Genomic DNA, 14,066 nt, shown 5'->3' on the forward strand with positions numbered 1-14,066 from the left:
GCTTGGCACCCACTTGCTAAGAAAAGAATGACCAGCATGATTATCCTGGTCAGGACCAAAATAAAGCCAGAGTTCCAAGATTCAAAGCCAATATGTACTGTTTGCCGAGAGGACCTTCCCGCAGGCTTGAGGAGTCCAGAGACCAGCCATAAGCTCTGCTCTTCCCACAGAGGCCACCATCTGGGGAGAAGAGCACATGAAAACCCTGGCACAAAAGATACAGACTGGATGAGGAGGGATGAAGGTGGAAGTGAGTCAAAAGTGGTGAATTTCTAGACGGAATACTCGAGGGGATCGAGGAAGATGTGGCCTGCAAAGCAGAGGAAACTGGAATGAGGTTCCTAAAGCAAGACGAGGACCTGCCAAGGTGACTCACCCACTCCCCTGAACACTATTTAGGGAAATATATAGCCAGGATGAGTGAGGTAGACTAGACCACCGGTCCATATGCATTTCATTACTACCCAGAGATGCCACTTCTGGGACAAGGATCTATACACTTTGAGTGCTGAGTTAACATTCCAGTCCAACCTGAATTGACCATGCACTATGCTATCCCTAATACGAACAAGGTTATAAACCAATCTCATGAACAATTTTCGAATGAGATAAAGGACAGGGCATAGGCAAGAGGGAGGTGGATTTTATTTAAAAAAAAACAGCCCATGAGCAGAGAGAAGCCACAGCATGGGAGGAGATTGGTGCCATGACCAAGGGAAAGGTAAAAGCCACCTCGCAGTGGGAGAACACCAATTTATGAGAGAATGCAAGTAAAGGGACCATTCGAAGCCAACTTGCTAAGTGTGGATGTTCAGCAGCTTTCAGTGTGGCATATCAAATCCCCATCATTGTCCACTTCTGACAAGTCGAAGGCTGAGCATAAAGAGAGTGTGGCTTAAAGAGCTAGCTCGCAAAGATTAGGAGGAAGAAATGCGAGAACTGGAGCGCAAGAAGATACGCTGCAATGGGAAAATACCTGAGCACCAGAAACACCCTGAAGACTTTGGGCTAAGGGATCTGCACACGGCATGAAAACTCCCCAACGAGCGTCCAAGACTACCGCCCCAATGAACCTAACAAAGATATAATTGGTTGATCCTGAGCTATCTTCATGAGTATGTTGCTGCGGTGGCGAGCTAGCTCATGTAACCAGTGAATGCCCGATTCTGGCCTTCTAAAAATCTTTAGCATGAGAGAAGGTTGAAGCCCTGGTCCAAGAGGAGGCAGAAGATATGGCCCTAGAAGAGACAGAAGTTCTGGTCTGAGGAAGGGCTGAAGTTCTGGCCCAATAGGAGGATGAAGCTCTAGCCTGATAGGAGGAGGACGATCTAGCCCAAGCGAATACTGAAGCCCGGGCCTGAAACGAAGTTGAAGCCCTCACCAGAGAGAAGGGTGTGAATCTCTAGCCTAGGAAAAGGCTGAAAACCGGACCAACGGAAGGCAGAAGGCAGACGCTGTGGCTGGAGAAGAAGTTGAAGCACTGGCCTGAGGGCAGGCAGAAGCCCTGGAAGGAGAGAAAGCAGAAGCACAGGTCCAAGGGGAAGCAGACACACTAACCCAAAGGCAAGCAGGAACCGTGGTAGGAGAGAAAACAAAGGCTTTGGCCAAAGAGGCAGCAAATGTCGTGACTCTTATGTAGACAGAATCCATTCTTCAAGAGGAATGAAAACCTTCCCAAAACAAGAACCTGAATCCCTCAACTGAGGAGCTGAACTCCTAATCAGGGAGATGACAGAAGCCCTTGGCAAAAAGGGAGCTGTAACCTAATCCTACAGGAAGTTGAAGCTTCAACCCGAAAGCAGGTGCAAGCTTGTGCAGCCTAATAAATCTGGATCAGCCAAGAAGAACAAGCCTTCGAAAAAGAGAAGGGCCTGTCCAGAACCGAGACATAAGAGGCAGGAACACCCAGAAAGTGTTGAAAGACCCGAATACAGAGGAATCCACTGGCTCTACTTTGTGTTAGGTGGCGTGGGGACTGTGCCAAGGTTTGGAAGGCAAGGGATTACTGAAACCTAATCCCCTTCTATCTCGATCTTCGCGCCTTGGAACACTTGCGTATAGGCGCGTTACAAATGCCATATCATATCATATCCTCCCAGGACTCATCAGGCCCAAACTCCATGATGACCTTCACTTAGGGACTCTAGTTTTCCCCTTACCCAATTACCCAAAGGAATATGAAGGTGCCACGGACCTCCCCAGTCCCAGGGTTCTCGTAGGCACACACCAGAGAAAAGGAATACCAGAAGGGTCAGGTTCACTACCCCCTCGACCAACACTTACCACCACCCTGGTGCAGTGCCACAAGGAAGAGGATGTGTAATGTGTGATGAAGCCTCTGCCTGTGGGCAGGGGGATGTCACACTCAGACCCTATACCCCAAGAGGAGCCAGGGTAGGGGACCCCTAAACGGTGGGGGAAGCCTGAAACTCCCACCAGCAAGACCCAAACTAATGACAGATCAAATGAACTCCTTTCTTTAAAGGAATGTAGTTGCCACATTTAAACAACCTGAACAATGGGTTGGACACATTTTACCCCGGGAAATGCTACCAGAGAAATCATCTATGAAAGCTTGCTGAACTTGCACGATTCGTAAGATCCCAGAGATCCCAGCGAATACAATGTTGCATCTCTTGCACAAAGGAACATTTAAACAAGCATTGCTTTGGCGCTCTGGGAAGTCTTATGGGTGAAGAAATGTATCCAATTCTGTGCACCGATGGAATTACAAATGTAACAAAAGACTTCCTGGGTTTAGCAAAGCATTGTGTGACTTCTAAAATGACACGCTGTACAGATAAGCAGCCTCAGAAGCAGGTGAGAAACCTCAGCAGAGCTTTCAGGGGGAGAGGTCGACACCCAAGTTTCAAATCCAAAATGGTGGCTGGCCTTGATATAACATCAGGCAAGCTCCCTTGTAGACAACATGAACCTGAGCATGTGGCCCAACCAACAAAGGTGTAAGTCATGTTGGCAAGCACCACCCAGGAGGAGGACTGATTAGCCTTTAAAAGATGGATGGATATAATTTGGACATGCAAGAAATCTTTGTGGTGGAATTTACTGTGGTCAATTTTGCCGCAAAGATAATTTTACCACGGCCAAATCTGGCAAAACATTGACCCCCTGTCCCCACCAATACATTCCCCCACTTACCTTTTGGACGTCTGCTTTATTTCTGACCCTGCAGCATAGTTCCGTCCCTCCTATGTGGGTCAGATTCGATGCTGCAGGGTCCGCTTTTCTTCCTTTTTTTCCCGTCCCCCGCCTCCAATCCCCCAGAAGCAGGGGACATCATTGCTACCCCCAAAGGCCGTCACTACCAAATATGGGGAGCAGGGGACACCCTCGCAACCCCCACTCTCCATGTTTGGTAGTGTTGAACCAATTTGATCAATTTTTATCGATCGAATGGTACTGGCCGAATTCGGCCAGATGTACCATTCAATCAATTGGAATCAATCAAATTGGGTAATACCTTAAAAGACAGCAGGCCCAGTGAGTAATTTTACAGTCCTGGGAGATCTGGCAGATCGAGAGCAACAGACCATAGGTGGATCGTGCCTTGGAGGCTCTGTGCCAGCAGTGTACAATGGCAGAGACCAGCCAGGAACAGGGGTGGACTGGGAGCAAAAAGAGGCCCTGGAAATAATTTTAAAAGTGGCCCCATATTCATATTTTCAGCAAGTCCAACCCTTTTCCTATGGGAAAATGTGGAAATACCACACAAAAGAGGCTGAGGGTGCAGAGGTCTACCGGGAAATCTCCTGAGTTCTCTAAAGGTCAGTCCACCCTTAGACAGGAGGAGAAAGAAGTGCATGGTAAGGACACAGAAAAATGGAGGGAGAGATTGCCTTAGGAAAGTAGATCTTGATGTTAGAGCAGGAGAATAAACATTGTGCGGAGCTGGAGTGAGGTCCTGGCTTGTTAGCGGGACAAAGTGGTTGGGAGCAAAGACAGGGAAGTGTTTCATCTTTGAGAGGAAATCGATGGATAATGCCTGGAGGGAAGAAGAGAGTCAAGACCTAGTAGGAGCAGTTTTATGCGCAAAGGGGAAAGGAGAAGACTTGGAGACAAGGGAGGATTTAAGAGAGAGAAAGAAAAAAGACTTCATGAGAGAGAAGGGACTGAAGAACTAGGCAGGGTAATAAGGTGAACAGTCGTAACCCGGGAAAGAAAGAGGGACCACCCGCTTAGGTACCAAGGCTAGGGAGGTGTCGGAGGACCACATTTGTCCCAGGAAGAATACAGAGGAATGAGATGGCACAACTACACCAGGGGACATGGAGATAGCCTAGAAGTTATCAGTATGGAAAAGCAGCCCAAGGAGATTTGAGAGGAGCAGGAGGTAAACTTTGAGTGTAGGGCAATGCTAACCACTAGAAAGTGTATGCCTGAGCCAAGGGTTGTAATACGACCAGATGACCCCCTGTGGTACGACACTGAGGGAGCAGTGATATCCTCCTTGAGAAAGGAACTATTTCATTTGCACCTTTATCTTTTGCTTATCTATTGTCCGGACTTTGAGGAACGTTTAAAATAATTTGCTTTGCACCCGACAATGGCCTGGATTGTTTGGTTTGTTTCTGGAACTCAGTGAGACTGAATATGTTTTGCCTGACTTCTTGAGCAGCAGGGCAGAGTCATTTCCTAAACCATCCCTAGCTTAAGACATGAGGGAAAAGGCTAAAGTGCCATGTTGTCCAACTGTTTTGCCTATTCTGATGCCCGACCGCTGATGGAAAACTAAAGGGTACATATAAGGTGCATCGTTACCATGTCCAGTATGGACCAACGTGAGACCCGAACGGCCACAACAGAAGCCCAGAAAGACGTAGAGTAAAGAAATAAGCGCTCCAGATACTATAAAAACCCAGAAACTGTGAGCAACTCTTTGGACTACCTTGGAGGTAGCAAGGAAACAAGGAAGAGAGGGAATGGCTGAGGACAAAGGACCTAAAGGATAATTAGGCAAGGGGAGCTGCCATCCCGTGTGCTGTAACATACCCATTACCATATCCCTTGCACTAGTCAACCCTGATTCTCTTTTATGGCAAGATTGCTGTTGATCCCTCGGCCATTAATAATAGTTTGTTTTTATATAGCGCTTTACATAGGGAAAATTTACATATATTACCCAATCGAAATTGGTACTCATTTATCGACATCGGAAGGATCATAGGCTGAGTTGGCCTTGCCGGTATCGAACTTGCGACCTGCAGCTCAAACACGGATCACAGCAACAAGTGTTGTAACCTGCTGAGACATTTTACCGGTAATCAATAGGTAATCAAATGTTAGAACCCTGCCTAATATCTAGCAACTCAATGTGCCCACCTTCTGGTGGTGCCTGAAGCAACTGCCTAGAATTGCTCTATTGTAGAACCAGAGCATAGGTATTGGCCTTGCTGGCTTTTTCTCAAGCTTTAGAGTTAAGGAGTCATTCCCAGTCTTTGCCTGGACTGGGAAATACTACTAACTTAGATTTACTTGTGACTGCCCCCTAAGCAGACTTGGAAACTTCTCAACCCTGCAGCTTTTCATACAAATAGGAGATTTACCCCAGCAATTATGGTCCTTCTAATGCAGAGTTCAGTGGTGGTTCCTTGGATAGAGTTTGGGAATCCGTAGCGCATGCAGATGATGCCACGGGGAGCACTGGCTTACAATGGGGTTGGTCTTCATAACACCACACTGAAACGGATACTGGCAGGATGGGAGACTGCCACCAGAGAGTTCCATGTGATAATGTCCCTGCTACAATTTCGCCTGCCAAACCCCCGCAACTCCCGCTCCCCTTGACCCCATATATATGTTCACCATATATAATGTTGCCACAACCTTTTCACAGTGACCATATGTATGGCAACCATATATATAGGGACAATATTACCAGATACCCACCAGAGTAGACACAGGTGACAGCACTATGCTGGGAACTTACAGTGTGAAGGCCACCAACCCGCAAGTGTTCTCAGGGTCACCCAGTTACCATCTAGAACAGGACATGGAGGGCATTCTAGGGCGCTCAGTTCTCTCATGGGCATCCAGTGCAGATACCCAGCAACAGCCCTATGGTGCACTGATGATTGCACAGATTATTACATCTATTTTCACCTGGTCTTTCTATGGAATTGCAGCATTCTTTAATACTTGAAATCGCTTAGAAGCAACGGAAGACCGCATGCTAGCAATATACAAAAAAATACAAACAACCCAGCATACCAGGCATAAAATCAATTATCAGTTTCACTGGCTTAGCTGGTAATAGATGTTCCCAAAATGAGCCCTTAAATGACCTTGCCCCCACTGCTTGAGTTCATGAGACAGTTGAAGTTCTATACATGTTTGTTCATAAGTTGTACTGCATCCACTGAGGTGATATGAGTACCTTTGTTATTCTGGAGTTTTAAGCTATCAGGCTGACAAGTGGTTCTACCAGTGGCTCAGCTATTCCTCGAAAATAATTAGTAGTACAAATGTGCAGATATGTGCCCATAAGAAGGTAGGACAGCTCAGCAGGTTAAGAGCTCTCTCCTGTGATCATCCTCAGTTTGGAATCCCAGCATGGCCAACTCAGCCCTTTAATTTTCCGAGGTCGAGAAACTGAGTACCAACAAATTGGCTAATATTAGCAACTGGTTTTCCAGAGCATCACCATGCCCCATCAAGCTTGATACTGAAGAAAAAGCAATTAACAAACTGTGCATCACATGATGTCAGTGGAAACCCACCAGTACATGTGTGCCAATGTTTGGCAAAGTTGTCAATAAAGAAACCAAACTGTAGTGTCCTTTTTGCTGTATCTTTACAGATGTTTATGGCTTTGCCCAAGGTGTGATGGAGTCACGTGTCTGTACGTGTGCGTGACGGCACTGTTTGCATGCGCTGTGAATAAAGGGGCAGCCCATGAGGATCAGAAGCCGCTTTGAACCCGTAACGAGCAGACCTGTTTCTGTGTGCTTACTAAGGTATAAGTGAGTTGGGCCTGTTCACAGAGGGGCCCCGAGGCTATATTAACCCTTTAACACAGGGGATCAGTTGGGAAGCAAGACCCTTGAGGATGCCAGGAGCTGGGGCAGAGGATAGAGGCCGGCTTATTAAATAACAAATCTCGATTTTAAAGCACATACTAGCGTCGAAACAGATCCCACCTGTGGCCAATAGATGGAATAACTCACTGCAAGAGACCATGGTCAGTATCATTATGAATTCCAAACGATCAAATGGGAATCAACAATGAATGAGACAAGGATGTCCTCTCTCTTGCCTTCTTTTTGGGCGATTATAAAGGCTGACCCAAACTTCTGCTGGGCAGCGACCACGAGAGGTCCCCTGAAAAGAAGCCAGGGCACTGATGCAGAACACGGCTGCTGCTCTTTTTCTTACCAGGGAAATGCAACATATATTTCAGATAGTTGAGAGTATTCAGGGATGTCCTGCCATTTCTCTGGATGCAAATTAAACAGCGTGAAGGATAACGCTGTTTTGATCCAGGCAGGGCATGTAGAAATGATGGCGTGCTTATGCTTCCTTATGCCCTTATAATAGCTGTGTACCCATATCCCTGTGGACCAACTTCACTAGTTGAGCCCCAATTATCTGTTGCAGTCGGCTCACCATTTCACAACTGGCTTGTTGCTCTTTTAGAGATCCTGTGTCGCCCCAATTTATTTTCAGTGCTAACATTATCACAGGGGAAATTCGCTGCTCCATGCCTTATGCATTAAACTTTTTATTGTTCAATATATTGATCATTGCTCAATATATTTGCTCATATATATATAGCAACTATGTACTTATTGGTAAGTTGGGCATTGCATAAAAAGAGCACTTTTTTCAGATGATTATAACTTTACAGACAAATATGCACACAACATTCCCCAAAGAAAATAGACCCAAATCTTATTTTTTGGGAAGGTTTCGTGCAGTTCCTTCGGTTGGGGGGGTATCAAAGTTATAAAGAAGAGTCCCAAAAGTTGTGTTTCCCCTACACACTCCCTTATGAAATCACCTATTCAGCAAAAATCACTGGACAGCTAACACAATGCCAGCTACTTGCAAGAGAGCCATTCTGCCTGGTTTGGGCCAAGCTGAATATCATTGAGCCAGCCGCCATCGCGCTCAGAGGATTAAGCAGTGGGTCCAGGCGTTCCACTGTGCAATTGCGTCTGGTGCACACTCCAACCCTTGGCAGGGCTGCAAGGTATCAGATGGTTGGAATAATTCTAAAAAAGCAAAAAAGTAACAGCCACTTATTGCTCCCATGTCTAGGTCTGCAGCCCCAAAGTGGACTAAAGTGGACTGAGAGCTGGCTCCCTGGACCCAGCACCAGATCAACAGGCCGAAAGAGACGGGTCTGGGTGGGCCTGCAGGCCCCGAGCAGGGTCTGCAAGCCCCCGAGCCATGTCTTTAGACCCAGAACTAGGTCTGTGCCAGGACGTAGGGATCTGAAACTTGATCTGCAAGCCTGGAAGTGGGCCTGCAGACAACGAGCAGGGTCGTCAGGCCCGAAGCCATGTCTTTAGACCCAGAACTAACTCTGTGCCAGGATTTAGGGACCTGGTACTTGATCTGCAAGCCTGAAGGTAGACCTACAGACCCAGAGCTGGGCCTGCGGACACTGAGCCATGTCCTTAGACCCAGAACTAACTCTGTGCCAGGACTTAGGGATCTGGAACTTGATCTGCAAGCCTGCAAGTGGGTCTACAGACCCGGACCATGGTCTGCAAGCCCCCGAGTCATGTCCTTAGACCCAGAACTAGGTGTGTGCTGGGACCTAGGGACCTAGTACTTGATCTGCAATCCTGGAGGTGGCCCTGAGGACCCTGAGCCATGTCTTTAGACCCAGAACTAGCTCTGTGCCAGGGCTTAGGGTCCTGTTACCTGATAGCCTGAAGGTGGGCTGCAGACCTGGAGCAGGGTCTGCAGGCCCTGAGCCATGTCTTTAGACCCAGAACTAGCTCTGTGCCGGGACCTAGGGACCCAGTACTTGATCTGAAAGCCTGGAGGTGGGCATGCAGCCCCTGAGCCATGTCTTTAGACCCAGAACTAGCTCTGTGTCGGGACCTAGGGACCTGGTACTTAATCTGCAAGCCTGGAGCTGGTCCTGCAGACCCTGAGCCATGTCTTTAGACCCAGAAATAGCTCTGTGCCAGCGTTTAGGGACCTGGCACCAGATAGCCTGGAGGTGGGCTGCAGACCTGGAGTAGGGTCTGCAGTCCCTGAGCCATGTCTTTAGACCCAGAACTCGGTCTGTGCCGGAACCTAGGGACTTGATCTGCAAGCCTGGCAGTGTGCCTGCAGACCCTGAGCTGGGTCTGAGCTAGGCCTCAGGAAAGGGAACCAAATCTTCTGGCCCGAAGCCAGTCTCGAGCAGCTGCGTCTGCGGACACAGAGCGGAGTCTGAGCTGGGTTTACATACTGGGAGCAAGGTCTGAGCTCGCTCTGGAGAATGGGAGCCCAGTCTATGGACCAGGACTCAGTTTTGAGCTATATCTACTGACACAGAGCCAGGTCTGTAAACCCAGACCAGGTCGGTGCTGGCCACAGAACCGGGAGTGGGGCCCACAGGTGCCAAGCAGGGTCTGTGAGTCCGAGGCAGGTCTGAGCACCTGGAGCTGGGGTACAATCATATCTGTGGACTCAGACCTGTGCCTTGTGGATTTTGCATTCCGATTTTTTTAAAAAACAGGAGTCAAGGCAGAGTCCCCATGCAATGGGAGCAAGGGCCACAAACAACCCTTCTTGAACAGTAAAGGGGGAGGCGGAAACGTGAGCAGAAAAAGAGGTCACGAGATGATGAGCCACAATCTGTCTATAGACCCGAGGGGAGTCTCAGCTGGGTCTAGGGGTGTGGAGCTGGCTCTATCCCAATTGAGCCATTGGGTGTAATGCAGGTACCCATGGCCACACCCCAGGCAAATTGGCAACTATACAGGTCCACAAGCCGTGCTATGGGCAACATGGGTGACTTGGAGAGGCCTGTGGGCAGGCTGAAGACCAAGCCCTGGGTGAAGTGTCCACTGGGTATAGTAGCAGACATGGCTGATCCGGCTAAATGGGTGCACTGGAGGGATGGAGGGCATGCTTCTGGCAAAGTGTTCACCTGCATGGTCACAGGACTTGCCCGGTGGGTAAAAATGTTATCTTGTTACCCTTAGTGGGCACCTTGGACATCTTTGAGTTGCCAAAGGAATAGCCTGGGGCACAGTATCAACGTGTCATGGTCAAGTGAGCAAATAGGAGCCGTGATGGCCCCTGAGCATGGCTAAAGGTAATGCCAGTGGCAACGTGTCAACTGGACATGGCTGAGAAGTTGGACGTGTTTTTGAGGGGATACAGTGCCAAAAGCATGGTGTCCCCTGGACATGGAAGCAGGCCTTCCTCAAATTACACATTGTGGCTCTTGGAGGAGACAAGGCATGGCCGATGACCATGCCTGGGTCCCAGTTTCTACTGGGCATGGTCACAGGCCCATGCTCACAGGCCTAAAGATATCATAATTTATCCACCGGCATTCACTCATGATGCCACACATGACATACAGAAGACAGCCATGTCGCGACAGTTCCTACAGGGCATGAGGACTAAAAACAGCTAAGGAAAACAGCGGTACTCCAGGCTACTCACTGCACTACCCGCACAGTATACAAGTGGCATGGCCTATGGCCAGGACCTCTGGGCACTGTGTCTGAAAATCACCAAAGCCCTTCACCATCTGCCCAATCCCTGGCCACAGCACCATTACAATGCTTCTTTTTTATTTTTCCAGACAACTACAACTTCTTTAATAAAAGATCTGCAGCCATATGAGCGCCTGGAGACTACCCTTGGGTGGTAGCAGTGTGCTGTGTAAGTCAACATAACATAACATAGACGCAGTACTCGCACTGTACCAGGATCATGCCCTACAGGAAGCCAGGCCCTGCTGGCAATGTTTTTGAGGCATACTCTGGTTCAATGGCCCCAGGTACAGCGCCTAAAGGCTTGACGCCGGAACATCACTCAAGCACACTTCCCCTCTCTGCAGAGCTAGCATGGCATAGACTGTAGCCATGCCCTGCGTGCATAGTCTACTGTGTTATGGGTATCGCGTCCTTTTGCCGATGCACGTTTTTCTGACGGGTGTTTTGCTGCAGGAGTTTTGCTGAAAATTCCCATCGACATTTCTGGAGGGTGCAGGGGGGGGCCTTGGGAAAGGGTAAATAAAGGGTTAGTGGGGAAGGTACATAAAAAACTATTAAATGAAGGGAGGTTAAAAAAGGTTTTTCGGCAAAACACTCGTCGGAAAAAAGGGGGTCGGCGAAATGACATGGAACTGTATTATGATTAAAGGTGTGTCAAGTAAAGAAACACACGGATAGCTTTTAGAAAGCTGAAAAACACGGTCAAGCCGTGATCGTCCTGTTAACCGTTTACAAAGAAGCATGTAGTAGCACAATAAACAAGGGCTTTTAAGGAAGGAAGTCATTCAAATGATCTGTCAAACATGAAAAAACTGAAACAGAGTTAGAGCATATGCTAACATTCCGATACAAAAGAGAAGGGCCACCCGGCTCAGCGTATCTCACCCTAGAGAAGAACACCCTGTCCCTGGCAGGGGTGCCTGTCCCTGGCAGGGGTGCCTGTCCCTGGCAGGGGTGCCTGTCCCTGGGTGGCGCATGATGTAACGCCTATCTAACAGATATAGAGGAGAGAACTGTCCCTCAACCTTCTATACTAGTGGCAGTGTCTGAGGCAGACAGAATGGTCCAATGAGCAAAACAGTAAATACAAAACCTCTAAAAATGGTGCTCTCCAGAGTGGTATAGCAGTATTCCGCAGAGCTGTGGATTAGATTCTGTGACTGCTGTGATCTTAAACTTGAGTACAACCTGAGGAGCAGGTCAACTGTTTATCATCCAAAGTGTTCATATTTAATACAGCCCGTAGGTCACTATGTTAGGGGTGCAAAACAGTCCGGCTGTAGAACCCACTGGAGGGTTAAGCAATAAAAGCTTTTATGTGGAGAGCACCATTTTTAGGAGTTTTGTATTTACTGTTTTGCTCATTGGACCATTCTGTCTGCCTCAGGCTTAGGCGTTACATCACGCGCCACCCAGGGACAGGCATCCCTGCCAGGGACAGGGTGTTCTTCTCTAGGGTGAGATACGCTGAGCCGGGTGGCCCTTCTCTTTTGTATCGGAATGTTAGCATATGCTCTAACTCTGTTTCAGTTTTTTCATGTTTGACAGATCATTTGAATGACTTCCTTCCTTAAAAGCCGTTGTTTATTGTGCTACTAAAGTTGTGTCAAGGCATTTAAACACTGGGAGTTAGGCATAAATGACATAGGAGAGGAAGTGAAGTTGAGAATGGGGAACCTCTTTTTGGCATAATCACGTGACAAATGTATCAGTCTTAATCAAGAAGATAGTAGCAAAGTCTTCCTACCAGCACCTGAAAAGAGTGTCCCACAGATGTAGGACTTTTGTAATGCAAACATCTATTCTTAGAACCAAGCTCCCTGTTAGCCCAGTGCCATTTTATTTTATTTTGCAAGTATAGGGCAGTGGTCCTACAAGGCCTTATGAAGCAAAGTAAGAGCTGTAAGGGGAAGTTTAGTCCTTAAGTGGAATCCAGTGCAACCTCCCAACAGCATATATTCAGATATTGGGTGTTGGGGATACTTTTGGCAGTAATTCAGTGCCCCTAGCCAGAGTGCCCAGAGAGCCCTCTAGTTGGCAATAAGTGCCTTTGGGGCCTGCAGATGTCAATGAAGGTCTGTGGAGACTGACGACACCTTGTGTCACTTTAGCAGTAAAGGGACATACAGGCATGTACAGTGCCCGATCCCGTGGGTCCTGCCACCTACGTTCCTAGAAAAGCCAGGAGGACACGTTCCATCGCCCAGGAGCAAGACTCCAACCACATCCACTCTGAGTTGAGACAGTGCCCCCCATAGCTGCAGCTGTACATGCCCTGTGACTAAGTCCCCTGCCTGACCTCTGTGGTGGATGGTGGGACCCCACGCCACGTGATCTTGGGCTGGTGAATGGCGTGGGGCAGGTTCCCCGGGGTATACTCACCATATCATGTTTGGAGGCAGAGGCTTGTCACATTACCACCATAGATGCTCCTGCCCCTTTAAGGGAATCGAGAAGAAGCAGTGATTCTGCAGGGGCCTAACTGAGGCTGCCCACTTAGCTCCCCTCACGCAAATACAGAAATCCAATATGGAGGTAAAGATTGGGGCATGAACCAGGACATAGAAATCAAGCAATCTACCAGTCACCTTCCAATGGCTAACACTCATGCAGTTAGAACTGGTTAAACTGAGAGATTCAACTCTGAGGGGCGGTCATAGTGCGGCAAGTAAAGAGTGGACCAACCACGCGGAGGTAAAAGCCTCCCCTAAGTTGTACAACATGGCTAAAAGCCATTCTGAGGAACAGGGCATAATACTCCCCATTCTAACTACTAAAGGACACCTGTGATGCATGTTGGATCCGCCTCACATCTCGCATACGCGGTGACGTGAGGCGCCCGTCAAATAAAAGACCCGCCCTGCAGGAAGGCAGGCAGTTCCGAGCACGAGCCCATCGTGTTGTATCCTTTTGTGAGCGCCCATATCCCCTCAGCTGGGCCATCCGATGCAGGCCATGTTTGATTCTCTCTCTGTCGGGAACACCGTCAGGGAGGAACTTCACACTGGCGACGAGGATGGCATCATAGTCTGAAGTAGAAAGCAAGGTGAGGCCAAAGCCCTAAAAACGACAGGAGTCTATGAACAGAAAGTGCCGGGGAAGGAGGCAATAAACTGGAGCGGAGTCTCTGCAGCCTGAGGAGAGGGCCATAAGGCCGGGGCTGAGGAGACAGGTTGCTGCAAGAGAAGTCCACCAGGCTGGACAAATACAGACCCTGGAGTTGGGAATTTAGAGACCGAGTGGGATGGAAAAAGAAAGGCCTAGGGAGTTGGAAGGAAACACAACCAGAAGGCTGGGGGGGCAAATGTCCAGAAGTTTGAGAGGAAAAAAGACCCAGAGGGCTAAGAGACGAAAGACCCAGGGGGTTGAGAGGAG

This window comes from Ambystoma mexicanum, chromosome 11, assembly GCF_040938575.1.
Source record: "Ambystoma mexicanum isolate Mex_15411 chromosome 11, UKY_AmexF1_1, whole genome shotgun sequence".
Taxonomy (NCBI): Eukaryota; Metazoa; Chordata; class Amphibia; order Caudata; family Ambystomatidae; genus Ambystoma; species Ambystoma mexicanum.